Here is a 13,223-nt window from a genome sequence, read left to right as displayed (position 1 = left end):
AAAGATGACTCATTACTTTAGGTTGCAATTTCTATCTCTTGAAGGGGTACTTTTATTATATTATTTCTTTTTGAGATCTGAATTTGGGTTGAAGTGCACTTTAAAAAAACTTTTAAATTAGCCACATGCACCAAGGATTGTCTGCCTCACTTGTGAACCTTACACACAAAAGCTGACAACATTTCCGTAATATTGAACTGGTTCACTGTGCGTGCACAGGCTTCTTAATTCTTCAGCTAAAAGTCCAGAGTTTTGATAAGTATAAAACTTTCATATCTTTATAGCTGAAAGGCAATATATTAACTATTTTAATTCTATGCTGGTCAGATGTTCCTAGAAATCTTATTAGATGTTTGGCAGCATGGGAACATTAATGGGTTGGTCGTCTAGTTCCTTTCCTCAGCTCTTAAGTGGCTTACTGGGCATTTAGTAATTCAGCAGTTCCATGTTCGCAATCTAAATATAAAGGCTAGATATGCACAACACAATTATTGGATTGCATCCAACAAAATCATCCCATTAATGCAAGGACTTCCACTTGTGAAATGGAACTTCCCCTCCCTCTCCTCTCCACATCCCACCCCCCAAATCTCTTTGGGAGGGCTGGGAAAAACTGAAGAACAGATGGGGGGACAGGAAGAGGAGAGATAGGGGAAATTCCTGTGCTCAAACAGAAGTCCTTGTGCTAACAGGATGACTTGGTTGGATACAGCCTGTTAGAATGATTAGGATTGCTATTTTCCAGTAAGAGGCATGAGACAGATCTGCACCAAAGCAACTCTGTTGCAATTCTTTTTAACCTTTGTTTCTAAAGGTATGATTGCAGTTCAGACTACCCAAAGACTGTAGTTGAAACACAAAGATGCAAAATGTCTTGTTCTTTCTTTCTGGTGCATTTTGAGCATGACAAGCTCTGTGTCAGGGTAAACAATTTTATTTGTTCCCTGGTAAGCTACAGAGCAAAGTGTTTTCTGAAAGCTCAAAGGACACTTGATGCATATTCACATGGAATAAACACTTTTCACCTTTTGTGGATTAAGTTTTCATTTTTTGTTTGTGCAGGGATAGATCATACAAACAACAACAACCTGCCAGCTACTTCAGATATGGAAATAAAAGATTATTCCTTCCTGGAGCAGATCAAGGTCCAGCTACTCTGTTATTATAGAGAATATACTAAAAGTAGCCAGCCAAATACTTCTGAAAGAGCTTGATGGCCTCCCCCAGTTCATCATCAGAATCAGAAATATAGTGCTTTTGAATATGGGCATTCAGTTTATTGATCAATAACATTTATAAACACTTTAACAGTATAAGCCATTTATAAACACTTTAATACTACTACTACTACTGGCGGTCACTCGTGACCAAGTAAGATTGTCTTCCAAAATAAGGTTGGTTGGAAGACGCCTGTGTGTGAATTTGTTTTTCGTGGGGAGATTGGAGCACGACGATCAACACACAATCTTGTCAGAAAAATGCTTTGATCCAGTGGCATGGATACCACAACAATTGGGAGTCTTTTATCTGCTGCAGCCTTCATCCGCCTTCACAGCCATTGTAACATACACATGGTTATCCTCTGCCTGTTCTGCCATTGAGGACATTCTTTGATCGTTCTTTGTCTGGTTCCTCTCCCTTGACCTTACCGCCATAGGGGACTCTGCTGGGAGTACATGACTCCCAATGGCATCACTCACAGGGTTCGTTGGAACACACAAGCCCACTCAATACTACAAGGTGTCACTTTTCACTACAATGTGGCTTTTGTGGCTAATAACTGTTATTTATAGTCCTATCATCTATTAAAGAATCAATAATTCTTTTAAACTGTCATATTTCCTATTTACACCAACAGAGTCCCAGGTATTCAGTATACTCACAAGTTTAGCTAATAGACCCATAGGCAGAATGCTGGCTGTTAACAACAGAAGCAGGAAACCAACAGATGGAAAGCAGGCTGTGGGAAATCACAAGAAAGGAGAGCCTCTAATCAGATACATTTATCCCATAGACTAGCGCAGTTCTAAAACTTTCTTTTCCATGTACTGCTTGAAAATTGCTGGGAGTCTTGGTCAACCACTTAATAAACGTTTTTGTTCTACAAGTCAAAGCACATGTATAACTTATGTTGAAATAACAGTAGCCTTACCTTTCTAATGTGATAAATGTGCCTTTTTTTACTAAGATTGTAGTAAGTCGTGTGCATCTATCCATGCATGTATACCAGAGTACAGCAGAAAGAATCAAATTATTGCAACAATTTTACTTTGTTTGTTTATTATTTAGTAGTAGCCAAAGCAATAGCAGAAGCAGAAGGAGTAAGAGCGACAGCTTGTTGTTGTTATGTGCCTTCAAGGCAAATATGACTTGTGGCGACCCTATGAATCAGCGACCTCCAATAGCATCTGTCATGAACCACCCTGTTCAGATCTTGCAAGTTCAGGTCTGTGGCTTCCTTTATGGAATCAATCCATCTCTTGTTTGGCCTTCCTCTTTTTCTATTCCCTTCTCTTTTTCTCAGCATAGTTGTCTTATTATAACCTTTCCCCTAGTAATCTTTCAACTTTTTCACCCTTGGAGCTTCGCAATTGGGTTTTAAATTTTGATGCGGACCAAGACAGTGCTACCATAGTGGCGTCCCCCTTTTCATGGTGGTTTCCCTTTTTTAAAGTAAACCATGCTATTCCCTCATATTTTACTATTTTAACAAGTGCTCCATACGTAGAGCTTTTACTGAAATTAGATTCCAGACGATGCCCACAGCGTATTTGGAGGGCAGATATAAGGGAACTCCGAAAGAGGAGCGTTACTGTATTTGTGGACTCAAAGAGCCAGAAGATCTCGTTCACTATATGTTAAGGTGTCCACTCTACAATAGCCCTAGATACCAATTTTTGGAGCCCTTGATTAGCCCGAGGGAGGGGTGCCCTCCCGATATTTTAATAGTAGATCTTTTGGCGGACAAGCAAAATATGGTTACAATTGCGGTGGCCAATTTTGCTCTTGCAGCTAAAAAGATTAGAGCGAATTATCTTGAAGAGCTAAATAAGTAAACCTTGGTACGTCTGAAATTACATGATCTTTGGTTTTACATGTATTTTATTTTTTTAATGTTGTGTTTGTTTTGCAATGGCTTATGGCTAAAAGCAAATAAAGCAATTGATGAACGTTGATGAACAATTTTACTTTGTTTGTTTATTATTTAGTAGTAGCCAAAGCAATAGCAGAAGCAGAAGGAGTAAGAGCGACAGCTTGTTGTTGTTATGTGCCTTCAAGGCAAATATGACTTATGGCGACCCTATTAATCAGCGACCTCCAATAGCATCTGTCATGAACCACCCTGTTCAGATCTTGCAAGTTCAGGTCTGTGGATTCCTTTATGGAATCAATCCATCTCTTGTTTGGCCTTCCTCTTTTTCTATTCCCTTCTTTTTCTCAGCATAGTTGTCTTTTCTAGTGAATCATGTCTTCTCATTGTGTCCAAAGAATGATAACCTCAGTTTCATCATTTTAGCTTCTAATGATAGTTCTGGTTTAGTTTGTTCCAACACCCAATTATTTGTCTTTTTTGTATTCCGTGGTATCCGCAAAGCTCTCATCCAACACCACATTTCAAATGAGTTGATTTTTCTCTTATCCACTTTTTCCACTGTCCAACTTTCACATCCATACACAGAGATCGGAAACACCATGGTCTGAATGATCCTGACTTTAGTGTTCAGTGATACATCTTTGCATTTGAGGACCTTTTCTAGTTCTCTCACAGCTGCCCTCCCCAGTCCTAGCCTTCTTCTGATTTCTTGACTATTGTCTCCATATTGGTTAATGACTGTGCCTAGGTATTGATAATCCTTGACAAGTTCAATGTCCTCATTGTCAACTTTAAAGTTACATAAATCTTCTGTTGTCATTACTTTAGTCTTTTTGACGTTCAGCTGTAGTCCTGCTTTTGTGCTTTCCTCTTTAACTTTCATCAGCATTCGTTTTAAAACATTAATGTTTTCTGCTAGTAGTATAGTATCATCTGCATATCTTAAATTATTGATATTTCTCCCTCCAATTTTCACACCTCCTTCATCTTGGTCCAATCCCGCTTTCCGTATGATATGTTCTGCATATAGATTAAATAAATAGGGTGATAAAATACACACATCTCACACCCTTTCCGATTGGGAAACCAATCGGTTTCTCCATATTCTGTCCTTACAGTAGTCTCTTGTGCAGAGTATAGGTTGCACATCAGGACAATCAGATGCTGTGGCACCCCCATTTCTTTTAAAGCATTCCATAGTTTTTCATGATCTACACAGTCAAAGGCTTTGCTGTAATCTATAAAGCACAGGGTGATTTTCTTCTGAAATTCCTTGGTCTGTTCCATTATCCTGTTCCATTATCCAACGTATGTTTGCGATATGATCTCTGGTGCCTCTTCCCTTTCTAAATCCAGCTTGGACATCTGGCATTTCTCGCTCCATATATGATAAGAACTTTTGTTGTAGAATCTTGAGCATTAGTTTACTTGCATGGTATATTAAGGCAATAGGTTTATAATTACTGCATTTCCTGGGATCCCCTTTTTTTGGAATTGGGGTATATATTGAACACTTCCAGTCTGTGGGCCATTGTTTAGTTTTCCATATTTCTTGACAGTTTAGTGCTTAAATAAACTGATCCCTATACAGAAAAAAAAGGACCAGGTCTCTGCCTAAAGGCTTACAATTTTAACACCTATTTTTTTTATAAAGAACAGATGAGGAAGTAATAAATAAATCCCTAGTTCAGCTTTCCTCAGCCTGGTGCCCTCCAGATGTTTTGGATTACTACTCCCATCAGCCCCAGTCAGCATAGCAAGTGATCAGGGATTATAGGAGTTGCAGTCCAAAACATCTGAAGGGCACCACACTGGAATGAGGTTAGAACGCTTTCTGACATCTAGTTTCTATGTGGAGGATTAATTTTTTTAAATGGAGAATTCAGCTGTGTGAGCTCTCTCCTGAGCCTAAAGTAGTACCATCTCCTCCGTTGTTTGTTAGAGGGATGGGTAGGGAAGATAGATAATTATAATGGGCAAAGATAACATTTATGAAGCACCATCTCTTCAAAAGAGCAGATAATCATTGTTATAAGTTGATGGATGTTTCCTTTTTTGCAAATGATTAAGAGAAATGTGCAGGGATAAAAAGCAGGAGAAAAAACAAGGGGGGAAAGCTATCCATTTTAACTACAGTATTCAATTAGGGACAAGAGAGGGATGCTTGACTTGCATGCATTGTCTGATGAAGACATCTTATATCCCTGCATATTACTTTGAGCTTGGCTTCAAATATTAATAGGCATTTATTAACCTTTTTCCTTTTAATAAGCCTACTAGTCCTATTAGAATTTCCTCAATTTATGCTGGAGTGGAAAAGCAACTTTCTTATTCCAGAATTGTTACATTAACTCCAGCAGAAGTAAGCTTTATTTTTTGGCTTCCACAATAATACCCTGATGAAATAAGTAGCTTGAAGGTCTTGGCCTATCACTTACTACACTTTATTCATATTTCATAAATGTCTTCAGGTGAAATCCTGACCCCATTAGAGTCAATCAGAATTGTAACACTGCAAAAGAGTTTGAATTTTTTTCTTTTAACTTGCTGAAGGGAATATTATCCAAATTCTTATTTTGATTAAAAATGAAGTACTAAGTGGTTTTTCCCTGCCCCCAACAATTTGTAAAGCATTTTTCTTGATAGCTTCAGTAACACCCACAGGAAAACATAATGCTGTGCTGAAAAATTACAATCTTTTTTTTAAAAAAAATTGAGGTTCCCCTCCCTTTCTCATTCCCTCCTGTGCCCCCACCATTGTGCCCCCTTTTTGGTGGCATTTTTCCCTTTGCTAGAAAAGGTCGTGGCATTTCAAGATGTTCACTTCCTTGAGAACTATGATGAAGCCTGAACTCTTGAAGTAATGAGTTGTCTGCCTTGTCAAGAAAATTCTGCCACAGGCAGAAACAAATACAGCAAAACCAAGACCAAGAAACATCTGCCCCACTGTCTGTGACAATTTGTGGTTACTAGAGTTCTGAAAATTATTACAAAGCATCTTGCAAAGGGCAGAAAAACATGATTAACCACCTGTTCCTGTCATCTTTCAAACTTGTGTGTTTTCAACATTCATGTATGTGGAAAATATAATTCAAACTTTATAAAACAGTATATGTATTGTTCTTTGCCATAATAACTGTATATGTTAGTTCTTTAGATCTTTTGGACCATATTTAACAACACAGCTTTTTCTGCAAAAGAGGCTAGGGCTTATTTATGTACATAATTTGATGTAAGACACTTCTCTGACAGAGCAATCCAAAACCCCTTTGCCCATAATGGGTGGTGGTAGACTGGGTGGAGGAATTCCTCTACCAGCCCTGCTAGCCTCTTGTCAGCTGTTTCCTGGAGAGCTCCCTGTCTGTCTGCTGAGTGGATCTTGGCTGGTGACAGTCAGTGCAAATTCCCAAAATGGGGCTTTCTGGAGGCAGAGCAGTGATGGCATTGAGCTCAATTTGGGCCTGATCACTACACCAGTTCCAGGCTGGTGCAGCAATCTGAGTTCTCCTCCACCTTCTGCCACAGTCATCATGCATGGCAGGGCTGTGGATGTGGCAGTAGCCCCATCCCGTAAAACTGCACCAGACCTGGGGAGACTTAGTGTTATTCCCTAATCCATGCTCTTATTGACATCAGATGAAAATCGGCATATAGGTGTGCCATACTAGTTTGAATACAGGCAAAAATCCCATATTCAACTTTCTCTGCAACAAAAACATTTGGATGGAATGGCTCTGAGTGGACATTGTCACTCCTATGGCTAAAGGATGCCAGTTTGTGACCTGGTTGTTGGATGTGTTGGGGCCTTCAGCTAAGACAAAGGAAGACACATTTGAATAAGGAACATGGAAACAGAGCATGTGGTGAGAAATCATTTGTCAGGCTTATAAATAGCCACTCAGCTTGGCACATGTGACAATTAAGTATTGTTTCCAGGTTACTAAACTGATGCAGATTGGAGGGCAAGTTATTTTCTTTCCAGCTTTCTATACATAGCAAAAATGGCCAAGTAATGTGTATGTGTGGACAGTAGGGTTGATTCTTGGAGGCTGGGCCTGGCAACCAAGAGATCTTCTGTATCTTTAAAAGTTGTGCAGGGGGAAGGGAGAATTCCACCTTGTGGTTTTTCCCATTACAGTGTTGCAAGAACACCTGCACTTGGCTGACTTTCTCTTCTCCTAAAGATACAGGATCAGTCTCAGGCCCTAGGACTGGCAACCCTACTCTGCACAATGGAAGGAGACAAAAATTATAGCCATTCCATTGAATTCAAGTGACACCCAGGTCCCACTGGGACCTTTCAGTACAGGAAAATGATTTTTTTAATGAGTTCTCGTTCCATTAGTGCAGGCCCAGGAGAACTGCAGAGCTGAGTGTAGGATCACTTTTGTCGGCAATCATAATTTACTGTTGTATCTCCCACTAAATTTAAATCTGCAACATTGCTTGCTATCATTATAACTTTACAAAGCAAATAAATAATTTTGTTCCACAGCCTGCCTATATGAGAAATTAATAAAGAGTACCGCAGGAGGGAATGTTAGCATTTCATGGTATAAATGGGGCAAAAGGCTTATGGTCTGTGACTGTTTCTCCAGGCTGCCCATTTCTGAATACTTCAGTATTTCCAATTTTAAAAGCCAAAATGAAAGCATACAGGCTGGGAAGAGACGAGCAGTGGGGGCTTTTTTATTTTTAAAATAAAAAACATTAAAACTGTATCTCTTTAAAAGCTGCACTGAATCGCGGTTAGGATCATGAACTATGAACTGCAAATCACTGGGAGGTGGCATAGCTCAGTGGAAGAGCTGGGCTCCTACTAGGAGAACAGGGGGATATAAATCTAATAGATAAATAAATAAATAAATAAATAAATAAATAAATAAATAAGAGCACATGCCTGGATGAAAGAGGTCTCTCCCAAGTTCAATGTCTGGCATCTCTGGTTAAAGGATCTGGTAGCAGGTGAAGGCTCTACTTGTCAGTCTGTGATGGCTGTTTTGAAATTTTACTTTTCTAAGGGTGACCAATTAATAGATCCTGCACTTAAAATATTTCAGAGCAAAGTGATTAATTACATAACTGCTGTATGGGGCCAAAATGTGAGGATGGAATGAGAAGGTGCCTTTCTAGAAATAGTTCAGAATAACTTCTTAAGGAAAACTTTTGGGTCTCCCCTTGTCATACACTTAAGGAGTCACTTACTATATGAGTCTATCTGATATTGTTAAAATACTTCAAGAAGCTTGACAGCTTCTCTGAAGATCACTTAATTAAATCGGGGAGGGGGGGAACCAGTGGGTAAATATGTTGTCCCACATCTTGCAAATATATTCTCTGCCCTTTTTAGAGGATGTTAAGTTGAGACACAAACAAAATTCATGACTGGCTCCTCAAGTGGGATGCCAGTTGAGATGCTGGTCCGGTTCAGCACTTAAAGGTCTCCTTGTGATACCCTCATTTTAAGAAAAATAAATTTACATCAGAGTACTTAGTCAACCTCACCAGTGCACCACTAAGGAAGGCGTTTACCCGTTTACATTTTCAAACTCCATGTATCTTGAGGGTAGATATAGTAAAGTCCATGTGGAGCCATTGTCCTTATTGGTAGATTATGTCCTACACTTCCCTTTTTATGAAGCAATAAGACAAGAAGCTATGTCAGATTAATGTCAGCTTCTCTGGCACAGAAGCAGAATTCATCAACTACTTGTTGGCAGATGTATGTCCTTATGTTAGCTATCACATGGCCAGTTGTACTCTTTTAGCTTTTGAAATCAGAAAGAGATCTGTAAATGCAAATCCTACTAGACATCTGGCTAAATTGTAGTTTTAGAACTTGCCCTAGAATCTGAACCATTTTTATTATTGTTGTTGTAACTACTGTTTGACATTTTGAATTCACAGTTTTATTTTTCTTATTGATTTTTGTATGTACAATATATTAATACTTTTAAATCCCACTGGGATGTATGATGTATTTATGTTCTTGTGTATGTTTTGATTTGCTGTGTTATGACCTGTGATTACAACATTAAAATTACTTAGGCTGCAATGCAATACATGTGTACTCAGAATTAAGTTCCACTGTGTTCAATGGAACTTACTCCCATGTAAGTGTGTACTGGATTACAGCCTTACTTACTAGGTGAAAAGAACTATATTTGCTGGAGATTCTGGAGAGTTGCTACCAGCAAAATAATAGAATACAGAGCTAGATGGGCAGTAGTCTAACATGGTATAAGGCAGCTTACTATGTTCCAGAATCCCTGGTTCCAATTTCAGCGCTGGTTCCAAAGTCATCGGCAAGATATTCTGCCCTATCCCCATATCTCAAACATGCCTGGCATTACTGTGAATGTGGCACCATAGAGATCAGTATGGATGGCCAGGCTGTCTTTGGGGCACCTCAGTAAGCATCTAGAGAGTTGTCTGAAAAGTAGTTTCTCTCAACTGTTGTCAAATGTGGGGGTTCACAGAGGCATGCAGCTAATGAACAGATAAGGCCAGACCATAAATCTGCCAGGCAGGAGGAACCAAGGGGTCAAGCCAGCGTGTTTTACCATTTGGGTAGTGTTGAAGGAGGAGGCAGAGAAGTCCTTAAGGGAGTCCAAATATCCAGAAACCAAGAGATCCGATCAGGCAGGGTAGGGTTCAAGGCACGGGTTTAACAGGAGAGCTGGAGTAATGTCTGCAGCAAGGCTTGGTATTGACTCTAGCAAGGAGTCTCCTTTTCCTTCCAGTCTTTTGTACTCTGCATGCTGGCCCAGGTGCTTCCAATCAGCCTGTGTTCTTCCAAGCTCTCCTGCCCCTTAACCGCGCTGATTGCCTTTGTTGCTGCAACACCTGTTGGTGTCTTCTCTCTGCTGGGGAAGGGGCAGCCTCCTGGTCGCTTCCTGATTCTGGCAGGCAGGCTCCCTCAGGGGCTTGTCTCTGGTCTGGTGAAGGGTCCTGGGCTGTCTCCCTGCTTGTCCCCTCTCCTGGGTCTGTGGTCTCCCATTCCTCTTCCTCCTTGGATGAGTCCTCTGAGGGGGGCATGACAACTGTGTAGAAGTGAAAGGCTGCTAGTGTTTCAAGCATCTTTATGTGCAGAAATAGCACTGTGCCCACTTGCAGCCATTGCCATGATCTGTTACAGCCCTCCTTTCGTTTCTGTCTCAGGAAGTGCTGCAACAGTAGAACTAATAATGACAAGAATTCAGAAAAGAGATTAAATTTAAAAAGAGATTAAATTATACCCTCCCATAGCATGCTAGGAAGGAACTCCTATAGGTACTTTCATCATTATAGTTAAGAAAGTAATGAGTTCAAAAACACTGCTTTTACATAGGCTCTTCTGATTGGTGCTATTTATCGTCAGATCTTGGAATAAACAGTATTTACACATCACATAGCCACAAATCCATATTTACCTACTGCAGTCAATTCTAATCTGAGATGAGTGTGCCTGTTTGATATGCGTGTTTTTCCAATGTACTTTATATTTTTAAGCATATGCTTTAAAACATGTGTACAGAGGGTAATACTAGTAGGACCAGTGTTGATGTCCATTCAAGCAACAATAAACAAAAGATAAATATTCAAAACCAGCTAATTTCTATTATGACAGCAAATAAAAGGATGAATGGCACACACTCTAAAAGTGGAAATACCCTTTTAATGATGTGCTTTATTCCTGCAAGATCTGCAAATTCATTCCATGAAGTAATTAAACAAGGCTAGATACAAGATACTCCCCAATCTTAGCCACTAAGTGCTTTATAGTTCTTAAGAGTATGGGTCATGAACTGGCAGCTCCTGATTGAAAGTGAGATTTGACATGAGAAATTCTGAACCGACTAAAAAGAAAGAAGAGAAGAGGCTGACGTACAGCAAAGAAGAAAACTGGCCAAGGCATGGGGAAGAGTTCTAGTAATAGTTGGAGAAAAATAAAAGATCAGATCTTTTGAAATGTTGACTGGAAAGAAGTATTGGATGTGTACTGAAGACAGAGGTACAAAATCTGGTGAGGTTCCAATGTTTGGTTTCAGTAGGGTGGACAAATAGGACAATTCATTTAGCAGCAGTATCAGACCTTTAGTTTGACCACTGCCCCATGCTGTGGCTTTCAGGCATATGTAAGTGCAGCTAATTAAACTTTGCATATGAAGTAATGATAAATTATGATACATATGCCTGAATGAAACAGCCCTAAGAAACAAAAAGCAGACTTGTGGGCAACAAATTATATTTTTGCTGCATAATATTTTAATAAGTCTTCTCTAATTTCTGTTTCACTTTTTCCTCTTGTGGGTTATTGCAGTGCTTTTCATATTTCCCCCTTTATTCTATAATGAGTCCTAATGCATTAAGACTTTTTTGTTATGTGGAAAGTGCATCAAGGTCAAGAAAAATACTATTTAATATATTCTTTGTATAAAAATATTAAAATGCATCAAAAAGCTATTCATTATATTCAAGAGCCAACTCAAGACCTGGTGCATGCGAAAGAAAATATATATCCCTATCATATTAACAAGGGATTTCAGCTAAGAAACTAGTTTACTTTTCAACATACAACAGAACAGCAGGTGAACATGTATTATTTGGAACCTTATGATGTTTCTGTGCAAAATCATTAAGGTGGCATTATGTTGTTAACTGATCTTTGTCTTTTATAGCAGTATTTGGCATATATCATATCCTGGTAAGCCAGATCCCATGGGTAGGTGAAAAATGAAATGGACTGCCTTTAAGTCGATCCCGACTTATGGCGACCCTATGAATAGGGTTTTCATGGTAAGCGGTATTCATAGGTGGTTTTACCATTGCCTTCCTCTGAGGCTGAGAGGCAATGACTGGCCCAAGGTCATCCAGTAAGCTTCATGGCTGTGTGGGGATTCGAACCCTGGTCTCCCAGGTCGAGAGATAGTCCAGCAAGCAGCCTGGGGTGGGAGGAGAGGACTGGCAGGGCTTATTCAAGATAAGACCCCTGGAAACAAGGTGGTAGGTCTTTCAGGACCCTGGAGAGAGCCCAGTGAAGGACAATTTGTTCCAACAAAAGCTCAGTCTCTAAACTGGGTCCTTTTATGCTCCATGAGCTTGACTATGCGCCTGGACTCTGTGTCCCTGATGAGGACTGCATAAACTTAAAGGGGAAACTCTTTGGTCTGGTTCCTGGCACACAAGCACTCCATGAGCTCATGCTACTTTCACCCATAGACTAAGTGGAATGCAAGGCCCTTGGAGGCAAATATTCTTGACCCTCAAAAAAACTAAGCTGAGGGGCTATAGTTTCTGAAGATCCAGGCTCAGGGAACTTGGGCATTTTGGTGTTTTTGGGGGGAGTCTTTAGCATTTCAGGCTTGGGGGACTCTGGTTCAGGTACAGTCCCCTTTATCCCTGTGTCTGTCTTCAGATCAGTGCTGGATATCATCCTCACTTGGGCTAATTTTGAAAATGTTAAGCTATATATTACTAAGTCAGACCCCTTTTCTAGCTGAACAATATCTCTATTCTCACTAGCAATGGCTCCTCAGGGTCTTACATCAAGATCTTTCACAGCATAGCTATCTTCAACCCTTCTTTATTAACTGCAGATTGAATTTGCCACTTTTTGCATACAAAAGCACTACCACTGAGCTATGGCTCCTTCCTGTTTGGAAAATTTCCCTCAAAAGGCGGGGTGGAAACCTACGCCCCTCCAGCTAGTGCTGGACATCAAGATGGCCAGTGATCAGATATTCTGGGAGTTGTGATCCAGATACAGGTGGAGAGCCACAGGCTCCCCATCCCTGCTCTAAGGCAACCTTCATGGAGCTCAAATCTATACCTGCCTATACAGACATATGCACCACTATGCTCCATGGAATCTACATTACATAGGGCCAAACTACACATGACATCAGGAGAACTGCAACTGGATCTCCTGCTGTGTTTTACAAGTTTAATAGCAGTTGCTTCTGGGGTAAGGGAAATCTGATCAGGACTGAAGGGGTTTAACCCTTCCCCGCCATCAATGAAAATACTCCCCCTACCAATCTGCGATGTGTTCCCTGCAGGGAAAACGTATTATACATACTCACAAACAGCAGCAGACTATATATACATTATAAACAAAGGCTATTCAGAAATGCCCTCTTCACTCATA

The sequence above is a fragment of the Rhineura floridana genome, chromosome 9 (assembly GCF_030035675.1).
Source record: "Rhineura floridana isolate rRhiFlo1 chromosome 9, rRhiFlo1.hap2, whole genome shotgun sequence".
NCBI classification, from domain to species: Eukaryota; Metazoa; Chordata; class Lepidosauria; order Squamata; family Rhineuridae; genus Rhineura; species Rhineura floridana.
The sequence above is the reverse complement of the archived record's forward strand: the minus strand, read 5'-3'. Positions refer to the sequence as shown.